This window comes from Centroberyx gerrardi, chromosome 19 (genome assembly GCF_048128805.1).
Source record: "Centroberyx gerrardi isolate f3 chromosome 19, fCenGer3.hap1.cur.20231027, whole genome shotgun sequence".
Lineage (NCBI taxonomy): Eukaryota > Metazoa > Chordata > Actinopteri > Beryciformes > Berycidae > Centroberyx > Centroberyx gerrardi.
Genome location: NC_136015.1, coordinates 3,296,564 through 3,319,882, shown reverse-complemented (window position 1 = coordinate 3,319,882; position 23,319 = coordinate 3,296,564).

Sequence of the window (23,319 nt, the reverse complement as noted above, 5' to 3'; positions counted from 1 at the left end):
ATCGTTATTGCCATCTTTAATCCAAGTCTCAACACAGCATATCGAGGACATCTTATTACTGTAGGTTACAGCATAGAGAAAGCTACACAGAAAACTGATAATTTAATCTGGAGTTTTCTTGCATAACTGGGTACAGCCTTAATGTAGAAATGTTCCAAATGAAAGTCAGTGAAATGAATGAAAGTTCCAGCTATAATGTGTGTCTTTACTTACGTGTTCATATCACAGACCTGCAAATAGACCCATATTAAGACCCTCATTTGATCAGATTTAGTCCCAGAGACCCATATCGGAAGATTTTAGTTGCTGTTGATTTGGTATTGACTTGTATAACTCTACTATAGTCATTGTTATATGTTCTCTAATTGGGATATTTTTAAGTAAATGACATCAAACTATTCCTCCTGGAATAGTCTCACTATTCCTCAAGGACCCCTGGAATCCCTCAAGGACCCCTGGAATCCCCTCAAGGACCCCTGGAACCTCCTCAAGGACCCCTGGAACGCCCACAAGGACCCCTGGGTGTCCCCTCAGTGCCCTCCACTTTGAGAACCACTGCCCTACACAGCGCTGTTTTAGACACAAAAGTGAATATTGAAGCGATGACATTGGACGACCTGGTGTTTTCAGAAGGGAAAGCTGGTTAACTGGCTTGTGAGGACCGCATTGTACGTTGGCCGCCGGGCGGCTGGTGTGTGCGAGGACGTGTCGGTGTGCGTCTGAATGCGAGTGTTGGCGTCGACCGCTGAAGTGGAATTGCTCACGGTGGGACAGATAGGGAGCAGCTGTGGGTAATTGTTTCGCTCAGTTGCCGAGGCTCATCCTGGCCCTTTATAGATAAGCTGGAGTAAATCTCCCTTGATGTCCTGGGAGAGGAGGGGAGAAGATGGAGACGGAGGAGAGCAAACACCAGGCCATGGCCAGCCTCTGTTTGAACTGCCTCTTCAAGACCCACGGCTTCAAATGACTTTTTCTATAGTCTGAAAGGAAAGGGGGGAACCATTATTCTGCTCCTCCTGGTTGATGTTGCCGTGGCCTCTAATGCCGAGGAGGTGTCTCATATTCATAAGTGCCAAAAAGGGGAGACGAGCGAGATGGAGAGAAGGGTCAGAGGGAAGATCTGTTGTCTGCTCACTTGTTACGCAAGTGGAGGGTTATACTGGCAGTGAGCCGGCTTCTGTATTCAGCCACTGAGAAATAGCTGTTACACTGTAGGTAATAGAAAAACCGCACAATAGGCAAACGGAGAGCAACAATGACACCATTATGCGTTTGAATGAGAATACGGTTTATCCAGTAGCTCAAAAGGAATTTGAGTCAGTTCCCAGCAAACATTTTGTTGTTGAATAGATGTTGATTCGGCGGCCTGTACCAACGCTGAAAACCAGTGTAAATAAAGCACCGCAAGAGTAGTGTGGCTGCTTCCAACTATCATCGGGCTGAAAAACCCATATCAGTCACCACAATGTACCCGTGCACTGAGTGAAGGAGAGCCATTGTGCAGAATACTTCACATGTTGATGTGTTTATCCAGCAGCAGAGGCCCTAATAACACAGATAACATCAGCAAGAATATTACCAGCTTCCGCCTCTGCAAATGGTGAGCCAGGGAAAGAGAGAGAATATGATGAGGACGGGAAGAAAAGAGGATGCATTGATTATTTATTTTGTTTCAGTTGGCCTTGAGGGCAAGCAAAAACCCTCTTGCTATCAGGCAATCCCCACCTCTGAACGACAGCATAAAGATTTTCAGTTAGGCTAAATTAATTAGTAGTGCAACAGGCACCAACTGAGATTTTGTCGTGGTGGCTTTAGGGGATTTAGTTGTATTCTCTGGATATTTGAAAATAAACAACAGGAATTATGCAATGATTTGTCATTAGGGAGCACTCCAAATCATTATGTCTTCATTTTCAAGCATATGGCTCCCTATGGGGTCAAGTAAACCAGCAGATGTGAACCTGCGTTCTTGCATTCTAGTGTAGATTAGTTTAGGGGGAATTAATTCAAAACAAAATAAAAAATTATTTGCTGTTTTGGACTTTGGAGTGTCAGCAGGTTTGCTGCACCTCAGATTAATTTGGAGGGTTGTTAAGGAGTCGTATTTGTTGAATCTCCATGTTCAGTTCGGTTTAATGACTGTAGGCTGTCGCAGCAGACAGTATTTTCTGTGTGTCTGAGAAACTTGAGAACCCGAGTCCACATCCATAAAGATTTTCATTGCGATTCAGAGCATAAAAAGCCATACCCATCTTTCTCTAAGGTAGAGCCAGAGCCTTCTCTCTGTGTTGTTGTACTGTAGCTACATTGCAGGTATCCAAAATGCAGTCAGAGGATTTGCTTTGTCATCACTTAAGCAGAGCATGCGAGGAACAGTCCTGATTTAGGAGGTTTGTCTCAGGTACATGGGTTCAAAAGTCATGGACAAAAAGGGATAAGAAATCCAAAAGGCCAAGTGATGCAAAAAAACACAAAAGTGCAAAAGTGACAAAAAAGTGCAAAAAATACACAAACACAAAATGTCTCTCAAAGACAAACATTCTCTACCTCTTCTGATTTCTTCCTTTTTTATCAGTTCGTGAGTTTCAATCACTTGAGCAGCAAAGCCTTCCCAACATGAAATTGATCGACCAAATGTGCTGATATCATTATATTTACATGCTATTATGAGTGCCTGAGTTACCGGACAGCAAAGGCAATGCAAGAGAAGAATTTTAGAAACAACACAGCACAGATTCTGACACAGGAAACCACAACCCATAAGTCCATAATCCTTTATTTGACAGTTGCACATTAAGCTCGGATTGATCAACAGCTCTCTAATGTTGACGGATCATTCTCCCTTTCAGCCCGAGAACAATCAACAGACAGAGTGGGACATCTGTCAGCGAGTCCCTGGGGTTTGTCAGGTGTATTTTTGTGTCATATCTTTGGATAGCAGCAGTCATAAAGTGCTTCGACGGAGCCAGGAGAGGCCAGGGCCGCCGAGAGCGCTGGCCAGCCCATAAACTCTCCTCTGCTGAAATGCTTTATGGGAACGCAATGGTGGTGCAACAGCAGAGATACAAGCCTGAGACCCGTGGTGAGGATATGAGTTTTCTCTTCGACGTCGTCTGTATCCCGCTGTAAATAACTCCAGCGAGCCATCTCTACCCTGCGGTAAAGAAGTATGTGTTTATAGTAGCTTTTATTTTATTTGCCGTGCAGCTTTCAGGGTTGTAGAACCAAAAGGTTGAACTACAGAAGCTGACAGAAAAAGGTTGAGCCGTAAAAAAAAAAAAAAAGAGTGTCTTCAGTTCCACAAAATACCACATGCTGAAACCTGGTGCGACCCTTTGTTACGTAGCCGGCCAGATGAGGCGACAGCTAAGGATGAATTCTAATCAGGTTTCCTTTTTAGTGACGGTGGGTGTTCCCAGAGTGGCCAGAAACGTTAATCCAAGATCATTATTTTTAATTGGCTGTATCATAAAATACCATTACATTTCATGTCATCTATGGATAGCAGTGGCATTCTGCGGCCCACTATTGCCAAAAATTAAAATCAAGAGCCTTAAAGTGACATTTCTGTGGCAACTCTTCAGGCACTGTTGTTGCCCAAAGTTGCCCTGTGCGGCATTACGTTTAAGGTTCAAGCCTATAGTTCTGAGTATTAAAAACTACATGGCATGCAATGTGAAATATAACAATCGATCCAAGTAATGTGAAAAACTGTATGGTAAGGAAGAGTAACTTGGAATTCTTTTTCTTTATGTCTTGCCTCCTGCATGTTACCGTCCGTCAAATGCTTGCAAGGATGTCTCAAAATGTATTGTGGACATATATCATGATTTCTATAGTTAACAATATTACCAAGTCATAATAAAGGCACTCTCCATGTCCGGAGAGTGTAGGAACTTTGCAGTATTACAGTATTACTCCCCCTGTTTGAAACTCACCACTTACAAAAAGGTGTAGAAACGACCTAAGGTAAATGTCGACGAACACAAAAGCACCGGCTTCTGAGTCACAAAAACGATTCCGTGTAGTTCGAAGCACAGCTTTCATCCTCTATATGAAAACCTAATCAGTCCGCCTGATTGCAGTGAGTGGCCTTTTGTAACATCTTTAATCCGGTGAGTGTTTTAAGAAGTGCATAATTGAAATTCTGTTCAGGATGGCTGCAATTTTCAGCTGCAGGATAATGAGCCATCAGTTGGCCTTCGTTGGGAGCGTGAGGGACTGTTTTTAATGTGCCATGTGATGAACCTTTGATTGGTGTGCCAACGAATGGCCTATATTGACAATACCAGCAAGGGACATGGGACTCTTTATTTAGTCCTCACCCTTATCCTCTGCTGGTCCTAATTAAGCAATCAGCCAGATTGAGGATCCATTAATGATGTCATTGTCATGCTAATTGGTGCTCTATGCTCTGAAAGTACATCCAGACCATGAGTGTGCCGCCTGAATTTTAGCGATCTTGGGGATGGTGTCACGCCAGTTACCAAAGTTAGTTTGGCCTTATACTGTATATGATGGCAATACATGCTTCATGTTTTAAAGAAGTAATCACTACATTTTTGTATAAATAAATGTCCATTTTGCTACTGTCTATCACCTGTTCATGAAAGCTTTTAAATTGTCTGTTCTAAACACTTTCCTGGCACAAAGGAAGTGATGCGTTTTACATTTCCGGTTTGTTTGGAATAAACAGAAGAACTGCATGAGCAGTGATAGCCACCATGGATGAACAGACAGAGAAAAGAGCGCCACTTACAGAAACTCAAACTGCATCAACATAAAATCCAAGGAAAAAGATGTCACAGTACTGGACACACTGTTTGATTGACAGGTGATCTCTGGGAAGAGCAGTGCAGAAACATCACAGCAATGAGCGCTGAGACAAAGATGGAGACACAATAAAAAAAGCAAGAAACTGGAGATAACACTTTAATGCCTCTCTTGGAAACAGCAAAATAATCTTTCTAACCAGTTTTGCAACATACTGCAGCACAGACCATCCACCACTAAATAAACTAATAAACTGAACCCGCAATACTGTTTTTGGTGAACCGCTCATGCAGCGTCTCCGTCCGCATTTTCCTATTTTGACGTGAACAATAGGTGAATTATTTGATCTTAATGGGTGTCCCTGCACGTTTTTTGCCACATCACACACCCTGTGGAAGAGGAGGCACATAAGGTGAATCCCGAAATAAAGTCAGGGCCTCTCTCACTTTGAAAAGTTTAAAAGAGGCTGTCCATTCTGTGAAATCACTCTTGGTAGCAGAAAAGAGAGCTGGAGGTGTTAATTTCATGGGTTAGGTCTTAAATTGAGCTCCACAATTTTCTCCCTGAGTAGATTAGAGGAAGGTCTCACTGTCCTCAGGTAAGGCGGCCTTCTCCTCCCTCTGACTCATCACATATTGATTCCTTCCACTCCTGCTTGACCCCCCATAACCCCCCCGTCCCACCTTGCCCCCACGGCTTTGGGGCGGCTGTGCGTGCCAAGCCTCCGGGCTCCTGTTTACAGTAAGCGGTGTAGCGCACGTGGGGCAGCGAAGGGGGCGGGCCTCGGGGGTGACAGCGGTCCCATCAACCCTGCGCTGCGGCCAAATGGGTTTGGCCCTACAGTGCGTTTGTTGATGAAGTACAGTCATGAACACACAGCGAGAGCATTATCTTTATCCCGAGGCTACACCGCGTTTCATTACTTATATCCGCCGGGTGTGAGAGGGAATACAGGTCGCCGTGGAGAATATCGTGGAATCACAGCAGAGACGTTTAAGTCCAAGTGAACCTTGCACTTCGTCGAGTTGTTTATATTGCCAATTTCAGCAGTTTATCAGATTAATAAAAGGCATTTCTCTGATGAGCACTTGGTACGATCACACTGCAGCATGCTCGGCATTGGTATTCAAAATATGCACGCTTCTCCGGAGAGAGATTCCCGAAAATAAAATCACTCGCGTTAAGATTGCCTTTCCTAACTAAACAAAAACTCACGGAAAAGTTGCAAAGTGAAAATGAGGAGCTTTGTTTTCGATCTGTTTCGTACTGGGCTATAATTCCTAATTAAATTTTCTCATTGAAACCTCATTTCAGAAAGGTAGAGAAGTGCTCCCTGCATTGTAATTGAGTCAGAAATGAGCGCCAGTGCACTGAGCCAGCCTGCCTTTAAAGAATAATGGTGTCATTTGTTTTGTGTCCATTAACAAGAACGCCGTTTTATTAATTCCTCAACTTGGTTTCCTGCATCTTCCTAATTAATTCAATTTTGTTTTTCCCGCTAAGGAAGCTTCTGCAAATTAATGATGTGGAACAAAAATGTTGTCGAGATGCTGATGTGCTTCATCTACATGGGGTGAAATTTCTGTCATTAGATAAAAACGCCTGATGACTAGAACGTTTTTTTTCGTTGCTGCCAGTGTCGGGGTCCTTTGCCCAGCGGCTGCATTCTGTCTGCATAATTGATTAGACCTGCAAAGAGCTCAAATGATGGTTGTGGTGGGAAAAAAAACAACAACTGCTACTCTATTTACCTAAACCATTCCCTTTCTTTACCATCTTCTATTGCGGGTACGAGTGTGTGCACATGTTTCAATGGGTGTGTGTGTGCTTCTTGGGTGAAAATCCCTCATATAATGACACAGTTCCATTAACTGTAGACATCATGGTGTATTAATGGGTGCAGTGGTTGTTCTGGGACAGTGATTCTCAACCTTTTTCATATCAAGGACCCCTAATTTAGTCCACATTAGAGCCACAGTAGGACCCCCATTTGATGAGATTTTGTCTCTGGGACCCTAATCTGAGAATATTTTTATTGTTAGATATGATTTTGTCCAGAATTCCATGACTATCTGTATTGTAGAGAGATAACAGAGAAACTATGATCAAAACAGTCATTCTTCTACATTCTCTAATTGTGTCAACTTCTTGTAAATGAAATAATGGTGAAATTTAACAATTCATCAGTTTGTTGGGGACCCCTTGGAACCCCCTCAAGGACCCCTGGTGGTCCCTGGACCCCACGTTGAGAACCACTGTATTCTATATTTACATTTTCAAAAGAGGCTCCACTTGGAGGCCTGTGTGAAACCCCTCACAGTGTGATAACGGGACACAAAGTCTTTTTCACAGATCCACTCGTTTCTCCTGCAACATGAGAGCCTATGGGAAGAGAGGGACATTTCCTCACCTCATAATTCGCTTGGCTAGTTTTATTTGAAGTGATGTTCGCTCACATTCTGTACGTTGCCACTCACTACCTTCTGTGTCTACTGGTAAAATGCATTTTTGTCTTTGCGAGGTCGTGAAATATCTCCTCAGGTAATCAATGTTCACGTTTTATTGTTTCCTTTGTCATGATGGATTCGCTTTTACACATATTTACTGCTCGAGGAATCGAGCTGACAAGGTTACAGGTTTTAGGAAATTCTTGTTTAAAGCTTGTCAAAGCGGTGACCATGTTTACATGAACAAAGGAAAAAATTCACTGTAATGCAATTAAAACTATTATGTGAGTAAGGCAGGACCCATGTAAACACTATACTCTGATTATGATTGTGACATTCTGCTCTCAGTGGGAATAAGAATAATCACAGTGGGTAACATATCTGATTTTATACTGCTACTTTTCTACTTTCATCATAAATTAGATTTTTGGATTTTAAGGAAAAATGCATCCTAAAACACTAACACTGTTAAAAACATCTATTGGTTATGTACTTTGTATTTATCTCAGAATCAAAGAGCAAGGGCTAGCTGCCATTTTGCACCAACATCCAACACACATACAGGGAGAAATCCATTGTAGAAGAGGCAGAAATACCAATTTCTCCACTGACAGTAGCCTCAATAGACCAGAATGCAAAGACATGAGTTTTGAGGAAGGGCCGCAACTCCTTGCTATTGCTATCACTATTGCTCTCTCCACTTGCGCATATTTACCCACAGCTGAATGATCACAGTCTTTGATTGAAAACAACAAGTTCACACCCCTTCTCTGGGGGCTGTGTTCCTACATTTCCCAGGAATTCTGGGAAATGTAGGAAATCACTAACTGAAGTAGAACTAGACGCGGCAGGTTGAGGGAAAGTGTACAAGTATCTGAGGATGGATTTTTCCTAGAGACCCCTCAGAATATACCCTCATCACATTTGAAGCCCTTGGAAAGTGGATTTGAATGGCCTTTATTTTCCTCTGATGTCAAAGTTGAGTATCTTTTCAACCATTCGTTCAAGGTTTGAAAGACCAGGAAGGCCATTTACTGGAGAGGTAGCTGAAGTGTCCGCATCAGGTAGGGGAGGGCATGGATTTGCAGTTTTATCCAGAATCCCTTACTTGGGTAAATGGACCCAAGTACACTTCACAGGTAAACAATGCCTCATGGATACTCTTGCCAGCAATAAAAAAAAATCTTTCAGCAGTGATTTGATGTTGCTGAAACGATGGCTTCTGAAGGAGCAGGTAGAATGTGGCAATGTAATATCTGAGAAAGGATGGGTCAGCTAACAGCATAGTTGGTTATTACATGTGTAGATATCACACACAAGAAGACAAACTAATGAACACACACACACACACACACACACACACACACACACACACAAATGGCGACATTGAGAGGCTGGTGGCCAATGGTCCCCCGCCTGCTCTGATAGCCAGCGTTGACTGATGGCCATCATTTAACAGGATGTATCAGCAGGCCACCCGCTTTCCACAGCTGTCACGCACTAAACGAATTAGAGGGGGGTAATTAATCTGGGCCAGACTGGGCTGGGGCAGTTGGGCACATAGGAAAGGCCGGGGGGTTGTCTATAGAGTCTATAGAGTCCTATATACTTGTCAATGGGAGACCCTTTGATGCTTTTCAGTAGAAGCACATCTGAATGGTGCTACAAGCCATGCCCAGATGCAAACAGCCAAGTATTATTTTGAAAAACATTATAGAATACACAATTGGGAGCAGAAAAGCAAAGAGCTGAAATTCTTCATTTTGTCTTTTACATTATGGAATTTTGCAAAATATCTTCTATAGGAAACACAAGAGTTTCCCCAGGAGAAGGGTTTTTAAAGAGATTTGTGGCATATTGATATTTTATTCAAGTTGCAGTAAAACCAAATACTGGAAACTTCTGGGACCGTTCACCTTGAGCAAGAACACAACTACAACCAGTCTTGGTGCCATTACATCTATAAATGACTAAATGACTAAAAGCCTTATGTAGTAAGAGTTGACATTTATCAGCTGTCATTTCTCCTTGGCAGCAGGCCTGATGTGGACCTATCATGCATAAATAATGTTTTCACATCAAGCAAAACCCATATCTCTTCTTAATGTACGAGCAGATATCAGCCTTTTGTTAAAAATGGGATCTGGTCCAGACAGTGTGGTCCACCTCTGATATGATGGATATGATGCAGTTTGATTGATTACGTGTTTATTGTATAATTGATCAACACTACACTGGTTGTCTAGGGGAAGAACTTAACTTGAATGAACTTGCCAATCTGGGGGAAAAAGTGAATACTTCTATAGCAGGATCTGTTAATCCATCTAAAATAATTTCATTAGTATTGGTTTCAATGGAGAGTTTTAGTGTCCCATGATGGTTTAAATGCTGTTTCAAAGGCTTTTCCACCCTGTATTGGAATTTTTTATTTTTATTTTTTTACATGAAAATGGTCAAATTTTAAGATATTGAACATCAGCGCAAAATATCGGCAATCAGTGGCTTCAATCCAATGATGTCGATATCAGCATCAGCCTTCAAAAAGCCATATCGGTTGAACCTTTGTATGAATACACTAATATGTCCATGTAATTGGAAGCAGATGCTGCAGAGAGCTAGATGTGCTACAGCCTGTGTCTTGGGGTAGTGCTTTTCTCCAGGGAATCCACACTCCACCGCACAGACAGGTGTACCAGACTCTAACTGAAGCATAACAAGACCTGCAACACCGAGCAGCCAGACGACAGCCATATAACACAGACATGTCACACACTGCGCTCGCACTTTCAAGCTTTATATAAGCGCCAATATGAGCCCATATTCAGGTCCACATTCACTAAGATTGCGTTGTGAGGGCAATTTTGCGCATTTTTTCTGCAAATCAAGTTGTGGCAAAAACAAGCCGATAGCCCCCTTCATCACCAATTGTAAGCGTGAACTGTGTGCTTCAGCTGTAAGACTAATCCACCAAGGCTGGCACCCTTGCACCCAACAGCCCCTTTATAATTGGAGCGTTCTGATCTGATCTGAGATTCTAGGATGGAAAACCTTCTCCCTTGCTTGTGTGACTTGCTGCCCTTACAAAAAAGTCATAGGAGAAAACCCACATGTGACTTCAAACATTTTCACATGTTGGTTTTCACATATGTTGGTTTTCATTTGAGAACATGTGAAATTTCCCATGTGAAAATGAATTTTGACCTTTGCATGCAAAATAAAGTTTTCACTTGTGAAACAAATATTGTCTGGTGAAAAGGTGAAGAAAATGTGAAAAAAATGTTCACGTGGAAAAAATGTTTTTCACGTATGAATTAAAATTTTCACATCTGAAGTAAAAACTGTCACATGATGACAGAATACAATGTGAAAAACTTTAAGAAAAAATGGTCACATGAAAACCAACACATGTGCTTGATTTTACATAATGGGTTTTCACATGTGACTTTTTTGTAAGGGTGATGACAATGCCCTTGTCTTTCAGCAATGATAGTTGCTATTCTCAGTGGACAAACTCTGGGCAAAATAAAGAGATCTACATAAAATTTTCATATGCATGACCATGACACCCACAATGAATCTTTATTTTCTGACCAGTGACATTAGGCAGCTTTCCACTCATTGTGCACGGTTAGTGAATAGCATGTCTTTCTGATTTGGTCATTTTGGTGATATAGTGCGCTCTTCCCTGCGCAAACCTTAAGTGAATCTGGGCCTGAGTCTTTAACAGCAAAATGTCTGTAATGGTGAATGGACTTCAGAAGTGGAAAGTGGGCAGTAGAGCAGTTACAGATGCAATTATGTAGGTAAAGTGGGCTGTGCTGGAGTTATTGCCTTTGTCTAAACTGCCTCAGATGTGGCAAGTTTTTCACTTCCGCTGCTATAGAGAGGATCTATTTTTGATTATATTTTTTACTGGTTTTACCTGAGACCTGGACCCTGCTGATAGACATGTTTCATCTCTTTCATCCGGCACCTCGGCTGCCTTGGTGCGTTGTGTTTTTTGTAGTCGACGACAACGGCTGGGGCCCCGCATTGTCTTAAACAGCTCTTTGAGATATAAAAGCTGTGCGATTTATTCTTAGAAACCGCATACAAAGGAGAAAAGGTGGGGGAGAAAACGGGTTATTCTCAAAGGACTTTCATGTTGCTAACTATGCTGTGCAAGGGAGCATGAAAAGGCCCCTGCGTACAGAGCCAGGGCATCAATGGCAATTAATGCAAGTGGTGTCTCAGACAAGGAGGCTAATGAGTTTTAATATACATGCAGGTGAGGGAGAGCCGAGTCGCTGAAGCCCTTAATGAACCCATGACAGCCTAATTAGCCACAATTTACAATTCCAGGATTCTAATCAGAGGCACTGAAATGCTGCCACAAATCTTTGTATGAATGAGTCTTTTTAAATGCTCCAATCTGCTGCCTTGATTGATAATTGCCTGTTTTTTCTCCCTCTCTCTCTCTTTCTTTCTCTCTCTCTCCCTCTGGATTGTAGCTCGCCCAACGTAGTCCATAACAGTGCGGAAGATGTTTTGATAGTCATAAATCCAATCCCAACACACACACACACAGACACACACAGACACACACACACAGACACACACACACACACACACACACACACACACACACACACACACGCATACTCATATTAGTTGAACCCTACCCCAAGCCCTTGCAGTGTAAGTGCCATGCTCTACCCAGGACCACATGCACATATTCATGCATTCGTGCAGACACAAATACACACACACACACTCACACACACACACACACACACACACACACATACACACAGTTTATTAATATATCTCTTGTGCAACACCTGATGGCTTAAACCCAAAGGCTTTGACTCCAAGCTAAATGACTCCACTATACGCCACTGTGTTTTGATAGGAATATAAAAAGGATATTGCAATGTCACCAAAATCATACAACTTCCATTCACACCAGTATGATACCATGCTATCTTTTAAAAATAATTACTGCAGAAATTACCGTTAGACTGATATGGGTTTTGGCTGATTCCGATACTGGTCTCTCAGTATCCTTAAATTTGAGCATTTTCATGTAGGAAATTCCAAAACAATCAAGTATTTAGTGTTTCCCCCCAGAATTGTATTCTCGCTAGGGTGGAAAAGCCTCTGAAACAGCATTTAGACCATGATGGGACACTAAAACTCTCCACTGGAACCCAGACTAATGAGAGAGTTAGCTGCTATTTAAGGCAGGGTGACCCACCACACCTATTCAATGGTCTGAGATACATTATTGCCTATAAATGAAGAATTAATTTACAATTTTAAAAAAAATGAATTGCAGTTTTTCCAGAGTAATTCCTGTAGCTGTGGTCAGAAAGGAACCTCCGTCATTTCAGAGGTGGACCACACTGACTGGCTGATATCCGATATTTCATAAGAGGCCAATATTGCCAAACCCATATATCAGTCTAACCCAAGCAGTAATAACATAATTCTTCAATATTCTCCCTTGTTGCATACATGATGCCTCTTCTCGGTGTGGTAACTAACCCCATCTCCATGCTTCTGTGTTAACACATGGAAGACGTATCTATCAGCTCCCCCCAGGTGTGAAATTACTGCTAATCATGTGCTGTGGTTTCTAAACCATGTGTATTGTCCAGCTAAGCAGATTCCTATCCTGTCCACATGGAGGTAAACACACTGCGGTGTGTGTGTGTGTGTGTGTGTGTGTGTGTGTGTGTGTGTGTGTGTGTGTGTGTGTGTGTGTGTGTGCTCTATCATGGTTGATTGATTACACACCACAATGAGAGCACAAACAAAGGTGAGGTGTATTGCATGCATTATAGTTATTCTCCGTGGTGCCCACATGAGGGAATCTAACACATTATCATAATACAATCATGAGGCAGGTATTAGGCCTAGCCCATGTTCACATGACAACAAACTAATAGAGGTGTTTGTATCGCAAATCTCCCAGCAACCACAGCTGGCACGATCATTGGAAAGAGAGCTAGCTGAAAAAGCTTGTTGTGGCTGTAGATCCATTCAGTAACGTTCTCAGTAAAAGTGAATAGTCTGGTAAGGTAGATTTGTTTCCAAATGTAGGATTCTCTAGTCGATTTTAGACCCGATTTGGCCCTGATAAGGCTCGGGGGGCTGGTCCAGATTTGAGGCTGGTCGGGACAGATTGTTGGCCCAGATCATCTTGTAGTGTGAGGGCTTTACAGATTCAATCTTAACCATCCTGATCGACTCGCAGGCTGATCTGTGCCGCCCCGATCATATCAAACATGTCTGATTTACGACCCGGTGTCTGGAGACTGGAGAATAGCCAATGACAGCCGAGTTCACAGTGAGGTGAGGCAGAGGAGCCTACCTTTTTTATGATGAAGCCTACTCACCTCCAACTCTGAGAAGGGTACAGCCCATGTTGAGCAGATCTCTCCAGCCACGGCTTCACCCAAAGTCTGTTTTTTTGCAGTGCATATTAATGCACGTTGATGTCATACTTTATATGATCAGTATGTATTATATTAATACATACTGATTTACGTTGGATTGCGCACGGGATTAGAGGGCCTGACGTCACTGACGTTTCAGGAGTCAGCAGGAAAATCTCAGTTATATCGTTAAGTGTGTGATCCCCTGCCCCTCCCTAATCGCCTAGTGTGAGCACATATACAACTGACAGGAAAAAACAATATGTGAAATCCGTCGTTAAGTGTGTGATGCAGCATGTTCTTAAAATCTGTTAGGATTCAAAAAGTCCTGTAGTGTGTGGCCAGCATAAACTGTCTTTAGCCCTAGTCTCTACTCCAAAACACTCTGAGTTGTAGCTTGAGAAGAGTCAGCTCAGTTAACCTGAACAAACTGTTAGCTAGCTAACTAGCCAGCAGGCTCATTTAGCAAAGCAGCTGATGTTAATGTGAACATATGACGACCAGTCACTACTAATGTTAGCTTCTACTAGATATGTTAGCTAGTGTGCAAAGCAAATGTGTTAACAAAACAGTGATAGTTAGCTGACCAGATACTATGGTTAGCTAGCTAACAAGCTGACATTATCTAAACACAAAAGTTGTATCAGTGATGAATCAGTTCCCAGTCAAAAAACAGCACAGAAATTAACCATGTCTATTCAATTCTATTGAGACGGCCAAGTCGGAGGAACGCAACCATGCTGTTCACAGCCCAAGAGCTGTGGACTTCCAATATGGCCGCCAGTGAGTAGCATTGCATCACCTGAAAGCCCCCAAGAGCAATTTAGCATGTAAAGCTGTCTTATAATAATGTGCCGATGACAGGGTTCCCACTGCTGCCGTTGTTTGAAAACCGTGGGTGTGCAGGTTTTTAATTTTCCGGTTAAAAAAATGTTAAGACTCAAAGTCAGGGCAAAGCATGCATGTAATTATAATGCTCATGGGTTTTGGCATTCCAGTGCTCATGTGTGTGTGTGTGTGTGTGTGTGTGTGTGCGTGTGTGTATGTGTTGGCCCTGCTTGTGTATGCATGTGTTTGCATACAGGATCCGGTGTGCACAGTTGCTCGTGTGCTATTTCCGAACCTCTGTTCCACTTCCAATAGACTTCTCAGTGCGGCGGCTGGAGCCTGAGCTGAATTTTAACAGCATTGTTGTGCAATCTGTCAAAACAATGAGTAAGCCGATTTGTATACAAAGGAACAGAATGTAATTCCGAATGAGAATTTGGGCTATTCATCCCTCCTTCACAGCCCGTGACAGGTAATTCTCTAGGGTTCAAATATTTCTGGATAACATAATCATATTTTCAAGTTTTTCATCATTGACCTGCACTTCTTCGAGTTAAATCACATTGCAGGGATTAAAGGCAGCTATTAAAACCAAATCCACTCATGTTTGCCAGGGGATGATATCAAACTTCAATTGAAGTTTGGGGGTTTAGCAGTTTCATTTCGATCTCGATGAGATTTTCTGATCCTTCAAATAAAGCCACGAAAAGAGCCCTCCTCCTGCTTTGAACCTAAATGAATATGAATGTTTTTTTCATAGGGATTGGAAGAGTCAATCATTTCCTGACAGAAAGTATGAATAGCAAAGGTCAGGGATTACTGCTGATACAGTCTGCAGAACAAAATGCAGATGAGGGGAACCACCTAAGGAAAAGCCAATAAGGAATGCGTCCAACGTATATAGAGCCTGCATGTTATGTACAAAAGAAACAAAATTACCAGATGCCTGTCATTATTATCACACACAAACCCCAAATCAGATATCCTAGTTACAGACCCGACTGTACGCCAACCATAATTTCAGACCGGGGACATGAATAGTGTTGCTATGGCAATGCTGGCAACCACGGGGGCCACATATCAGCAGTGTGTCCAAAAGTCTGGTTAAAAAACACACACATCCGCTTATTGAAAGATGAAGCTTTAGCGCCACCTGAATATTTTGTTTACCGTACCTTAGGCGACTCGATACGGGACGTTCAATTTATTTTTGATAAGCAGGGATTAGTAGAAGGTAAACCCACCGATGGTAGACTCAGTTTACCCTCCTTATCTGGGAGAGAGAGTCGCCCTTTCTTTTCAAAGCAAATATAAATATTGGGTAACACTTTGCTTGAAGTGGTGCTCACAAGTGCATTTTAAACCCAATATGAGTGTGTGATAATTATTATAATCAGAGCAGGATATAACAAACACAATCTAGTGGAGCAATAAAGACATGATGTTAAATAGAATGTAATTTTCTTATATTGTATTATATTATATTGTAATGGGCTTAATATACTGGTAACGAATAACAATGCACTTCAAGTAAAGCATTACTGAATGTTGTAAGTGACATGGAAAGTATGTCTTGTCGAGAAAATTTTGTACACATTTCTGAATCCTGGCAGTTTTTCCATCACCAACCAGAGTTCATACTGTAGGCACCTTTTTTTAGCACTTTATCGCTGTCCATGTGCAGTCGAGCAAGTACGGGTAACAGCCACAGACAGTTGTAATATCACTCTTGTTCTGTTTCTCTCTCACCTCAGAAGGATGTAAATGTACTTGGCAGTTGTGGGAATGAGAGGCGGAGACGAGGTTCGGGAGAAACAGCGGGCCCCGGACGTTGAATTGATTAGCGAATACCAGAGGTGGGGGCACAAGTCACATGACTTGGACTCGCGTCAGACTCGAGTCACAGTTTTAATTGCTTGAGACTTGACTGAATGCATGAAGAGAAGTCTTGAAACTTGACTTGGGTTCTGGTGACTTGGGACTTGACTTTGACTTGGGTTCTTTTGACTTGGGTTCTTGACTTTGACTTGGGTTCTGGTGACTTGAGACTTGACTTGACTTGGGTTCTGCATTTAGACTTGAGACCTGACATTAATGACATGGACTTGACATGGACTTGACTTGGTAATCTATTAGACTTGGGACTTGCTTCAAGACTTGAGACTGACTTGGGACTCGAGCAAAGTTGACATGGTCACACCTCTGGCGACTTGGAGTGACGCTGTACTCTCCAGGGAGGCTTTGCCGTCACACACTGCTGTGACAGACGTCTCAAGTGTGCACTCTGACAAGCTGGTGTGTATTTACCAGCTGGTGGTATCCTGGACGAGTTTCCCACTGGTTCAGAATCACAATCAGAATAATTTTATTGGCTAAGTACATTTGCACATACAAGGAATTTAGCTTAGTGGTTGCTTGTGTATCTTGTTAAAAGACAGAGAAGAATAAAAGACAATATAAAACCAGTAATAAATACAATAAAAACAATATAGAAACAGAAGGAAGAGATAAAATCATAAATACAGAATTTAAGTATATTGCACTTGAATGATGCACTTTACGAGTGTTTATAAAGTCACTATTGAAAAGCTGCTCCAACCCTGCTGCTGGTCTAGGCTGCATTTACCTAACAGAAGTCTTTATGGGGCACATGTTGAAGGCATCTGGATTGACAAGCCCATGAAATCGGTTCATCACAGCACTGACTCACCCAGCCAAACTGATTCATACCAGCCAGTCCTTCAGTCACATACATGACCACAGTGCTGCTAAGTGCTCATTGCTGTGGTGTTTCTGCACTGCACTTCCCAGAGATGACCTGTCAATCAAACAGTGTTTAGATCAGCAAATGTAAAAGCTTAAAAGCTTGAATCACTATTGTGTCATAGCAATTGGTGATCAAGAGTAGCAAAATCGACATTTATTTATATGAAAATGTTGCAGAATATTACTTTAAATATACATTTCAAGGTTAGAAATTATGTTGCCCTAAACTATGCTCTTATGAGAAGAAAAGTGCTGTTGAAAGAGTATGAAAGGTATTCAATTTGCTCAAGTAATTGATTTGTGTTTGTGTGTTTTTTACTGTACTCACAGGTATTATTGATGTGGATATTTCAATGCTGCCAGCTGAAGAGTGGAATAAAAAATATATCAAACCCAATCATACATTGCAAAACATTAAGTTAAAACAATGGCCAAAATATCATGATAATATTGTGTTGTGAGCTCTTTGGCAATTCCCACCCTAAGTTGTATAGGTTGAATCACTATTGTGTTATATCAATAGCCATAGAGAGTAGCAAAACAGACATTTATTTACATGAAAATATTGCAGTTTACCACTTTAACGTTGTGAAATTTAACCCGTACATTTTCCAGATTTCTCCCCAATTTTGCTACATTTACGCGAATCGAAAATGACTATAATGCCGATAACTGCGGTGATTTATCCTGATTTGGTTGATAAATCATTCCGGTGTCAACGCTGCCAGAGTGATTATGGAAATCAACAGTAAATTGTTTTTGAACGCGGGCCACTTCTCACCACCACTCCATGAAGGGCATGGGAGGTGCGCAGCGTAACGCGCTGCCGTGATGTCAGACTTGTAATGCAATTACAAACCCATCTGTCTCTCATCGTATGACAAGCGCAAAATGTCCAATTATGGTTTCGTTTAAATTGTAATTAGTTCGGCCCAATTTGCCATCCTCCAGTGTGCTACATGTGGCTAATGAAAGGGAGATGCATGATTCTGTGCTAAAGAACCTGGGAGATTTCTGCTCAGCTTCACACACTGGCTTCTGGATTGGAGCCACTGCTTTTAGGCGGAGCGGTAATGAATGGGTTTGGAGGTAGATTCTTAGTTGTGCCTCTCAGTTACCGCTGCATTCCTCTCAGGATCTTGGTGGGACGGCACTTCTCCTCGTCGTTAAATGGAAGAAAAAACGTCGTGATTCAAACTTAATTTTGCAGACTGCGTGCGATTTTCGGTCTTTGTCTCACTCTTTGCTTTTGTGTTTACTCTTGCTTTCACGTGTGTACATTCGGATGCAAATTTGGAGCCTTAATAGCATAAATATTATCACCCTCGGAACCCCAGGGAAGCTTCTTAATAGATAATAGACATTGATTTCATTCTCTTCTTTCCCTCAGATTGCTCGTCATGTGACGGAGGAGAAGAGACGGAACAGAAGCAAGCGGCGTCAGTAAATTTATTCCGGGTCTCACTGCCTGTGTTTGGGCCATGATTAGCCTGTAATCAGCAAAGAACAAACTGATTATTAGCTCTCGCACTCCACTGTCTTCAGGGACTCTGCTCTCGCTCTCTTTCTCTTTCCTCTCCTCTGTTTTTCTGTCCTTGATTACACTATGCTGGTGGTACTCTTATTTCCATATCAGTGATAGGGAGCATCTATTTTTTTTGTGTGTGGCAACTTCCATATCTCCTCTCCTATTACCTTCTCTTGATGCCTGGGGCAACATGATTAGTTAGTCCGATATATCGGTTTGCCGATATTGGCCTTTTATTGAAAGTTGGATATTGGCCAGTCAGTGTTGTTCACCTCCAACATGTTGGAGGTTCCTCCGTTTTTTACTCTTCAAGGTGTCAGTCTGTAAAACGTGCAATGAATTCTTCCTCACTCTGCCTTAAGGAGTTGCTAACCCACCTAAAACAATTTCATTAGGCTGACTTTCAATGGAGAGTTTTAGTGTCCCATGATGGTCTAAATGCTGTTTCAAAGGCTTTTGCACCCTGACAAACTTACAATTCTGGGAGAAAAACTGAATTTTTGGGTATGAAAATGGTCAAAATGAAAGATCACCATAAAATATCAGCTTCAATCCTAAAATATCACTGTCAGTATCGGCCTTCAAAGACCCATGTCGGTCCAGCCCTGATGATTACATCACATGATTACAGCGAAAAGCTTGATTACAGCCTGACAGCCGGGCTGACACACAAATGCCAGGAGCCATTTGTCAAATCAATGCAGCCTCTCCTTTGGTTTGCTACATTATTTATCAAAAAAAACAACAACCCTGTAACGTAAACACTTGCTACATCGCATCACTTTTTTTGTTCTGTAACTTGGGCGCCCAACCTGCGTGTTTGAAATCTCAATAACCCTCCAGTTTTGCATCCCGGCCTCGCTTTAAAGGAACCATAACTCACGACTGTGTTAAAAGAGAAGCACGCCGTACCGGTTTTATCTTTTCTAAAGGAAATACTCACCTCACAAGTGCAAAATAACTGTACTTAGTCACTGCCTGCTCCTGTGTGAGCTTACTGCTTCCCAGATTTTTATAACTTCAACCTGGAGGTTCTGTGCGAGCGGGTCAAGAGCCTCATTGATCTCAGTCTCCTAGGTGGCTGTATTTTGCTCAAAACCCTTTGGCGCAGAATGTGCTTCGATCTGCGGGTGATTTATCAAGTCTGCAATGCCTGCGCCTCGCTACGAGTCGCGACACACTACCACGGTGATTAATTATGTGCTTGAATGGCAATACAGAGTGTAAGCATGTACATGATGTGACAGGAAGGGTCAATAACCAGCCATAATGGACCTGGAGAAAGGAAGGGCCGCCTGGTGTGATTATCTTTTATTGCACGGATGGCTAGAGATGCATCGACTGTGGAGAAAGACAACATGACATTACCTAAGTACATACATAATCAAGCATAATCACAGTTTTATTGTAATATGGCATTACGCAACAACAGTGAAGAGAGCAACAACAGCACCTTGGTACAGGAGAGTTAAAGGGGTGCTATTATAGGAATTCAAATTTTTCCTCTATATTTATATGTGATCAAATATATTTAATTGTTGTAGACATTGTTCAAATTTTATTTTATTAAATTTTATTTGGTTTGACTAGTTGAATTTAAAGCTTTTTCAAAAATCCGTCGTTTTTTCCAGGCAGTTTTAGACAAACCCCAGTAAACGCATCACAACTGGACTTGGTCCTGATTGGCTCCCCTCACCGAAATCCAGGCCATTTTGCAGCATATGAATTAGAGGAGCCGGTGTTGTCGGCCAATCAAGGATCTAGTATTGTGACTGTTCTGTCTCTGAGGACTTCTTCAAATTCATTCAGTAAATTCATTACAGTTATTCAAAACATAATGAAGAACATTATTCTTATCCTGAGTATATTTGAAAACAATATTATGAAAACTGAATAATATGGCACCTTTAAAGGAGTACAGTCGGATGGTTTTACCAGTCACTATGGGTTAAACGGTGTAAAATGAAGGAACCTGTAGGGAGTTTCAAAATGAAACTGGATGAACCCCTTGAGATTCTCTGAGGGACCCCATTGACCTTAAAGATAATAATGAATAAATTGGATTTCATTATGCAGTTATAATTCATTTCATTTGTTCCGGTGTTTAACCCAATATTGCTTCTACTCATAACTATTAACAGTAATGAAACAGCACTGTAATTGAGCCATCAGATCAATGGCGGCTCTGCTTCAACTTAATGTCTATAGCACAATTATAAATCCCCCACACAGGCACGTCTCTACAAGAAGTCCATGTGTAATCATATGCAATAACAAATGCACATAACATCCAACATAAGGAACATTTGCATGCAAAGGTAGCTCCAAAAAATGTAAATGGAATACAAATGTCCAAAACATTAGTAGTGTATATTGAGAAAAAATTACACTTTTTTTTTTTCCAACAAAATTACACTTTTTTTTTTTTCACATTTAGAATCTAATGGGTTTTCAAGAGTCCCTAAGGCTCTTAAAAGTACCTTTTGGGTCTTTAGAGCACCCCAAAGTACAATCTAAAGGGGTTTTCAGGACTCCCTAAGGTTCTTAAAAGCATTTTTTCGATCTTTAAAGCACCCTAAGGTACCATCTAAAGGGTTTTCTAAGGATCCCTAAGGTTCTTAAAAGTAAAGCACCCCAAAGTACAATCTAAAGGGGTTTCCAGGAGTCCCTAAGGTTCTTAAAAGAGCTTTTTGTCTCTTTAAGGCACCCCAAAGTACAATCTAAAGGGGTTTTCGGGAGTCCTTAAGGTTCTTAAAAGCACATTTTAGATCTTTCAAACACCCTAAGGTACGATCTAAAGGGTTTTCCAGGATCCCTAAGGTTCTTAAAAGCATCTTTTGGATCTTTAAAGCACCCCAAGGTACGATCTAAAGGGTTTTCCAAGGATCCCTAAGGTTCTTCAAAGCACCTTTTAGATCTTTAAAGCACCCAAAGGTACGATCTAAAGGGTTTTCCAGGATCTCTAAGGTTCTTAAAAGCATCTTTGGATCTTTAAAGCACCCCAAGGTACGATCTAAAGGGTTTTCCAGGATCCCTAAGGTTCTTAAAAGCATCTTTTGGATCTTTAAAGCACCCCAAGGTACGATCTAAAGGGTTTCCCAAGGATCCCTAAGGTTCTTCAAAGCACCTTTTAGATCTTTAAAGCACCCGGATGGACCATCTAAAGGGGTTTCCAACGTGCCTAAGGTACAATCTAAAGGGGTTTTCAAGAGTCCCTAAGGTTCTTCAAATTACCTTTTGGATCTTTAAAGCACCCCAAAGTCTTCAGATACATTCTGCAAGAACCACTGATTTTTTCAGAGTAGAATTTTCAAACTACAGTCCAAAGCTGAAAGAACATAGTATATAGCACTTGCAAGAAAAGCAAAATTAAAAGTCACTCTAAATAGTTATCTAGAACCATGGTTTTTTTTTCCCAAGTAGACGGATTGAGTAAATGAAATCTCAATATTGTAAAGGTTAATTTTTTATTCATGTGTTCTGCCGTCAAATGAGAGAATTTGTTGGGTCTTATGGTGCTTTTTCATTACAGAGCAGATTGATCAGCAGATGAGTTGAGCTGCTGCATTGAATCTGAATGACTTTTCCAAAGCTCCTATTCTCCCAGCGAGAATTAATTAATACCTCAATTTCCAACTGATATGGCGCACTAAATCAACAGCTTCAGTCTCATAGTTTAACATCTTAATGGGCTATGTTTGATGATGCCAGTTCAATAAACTCAAACCTGTGTACTCGCAATAATGAAGGGTATACTTAAGAGAAGAAATGTCTAAATCATAGCCTATATTGCTCTGGAATGTTAGAATTCAATACTCATAATTATTATTGGTAAGTACAACATAGAGACTTTAACCGGTAACTGTAACCAACAGTCATTCAGTTAGATTTACTGTATAATTCCATCTGCATTTTAGGCATTTTTTGCAGTGCAGCATAAGAGTAATATAACTAACAATATAAATCCTTAGAATGATCAAGCATTTTTTTTCCCTTACAGCTACATTAACGTGTACATTGTGAGATCTTAATAAATATTGAAGCTCGCAATTGATTTTCACACTCTGCCTTCCAGTAAGGATGATTAATGCAAACATGAAATATGAAGTATATATCAGCCATAATAATTGTATGGCACCAAGGTGTAATTATGTGGTATTTTCACAACGGGATGCTATTAATGTTGTTCCTAAGCATCTTACTACTACTTTTTGAATATATGTAATTATGCAGAGAGAGCGGCTAAGAGCGGCCTGCAGCCAGAAAATCAACAATTACTCAGCGTTTAATGCATCACAGTTTCCTCAGAGTTTTAAATCAGTGATAAATTCTTGACCGATTCATCTTCTCTTTTCATTTCCTGCAGCAAGAGAAGGGAAAAACAGGATGTATCTCCATCAGTAGAAAGGAAGCAGCGATGTAATGGATTATAAAAGATATGTGACGTATTGATGGAGATATTTATTCCAACACTTGAACACACAACTGACTTAAGAATTATCAATCCTTTTACTGCTGAGGATTGGGATTCTGTGTCAACAGATGTAAACCAATTCAT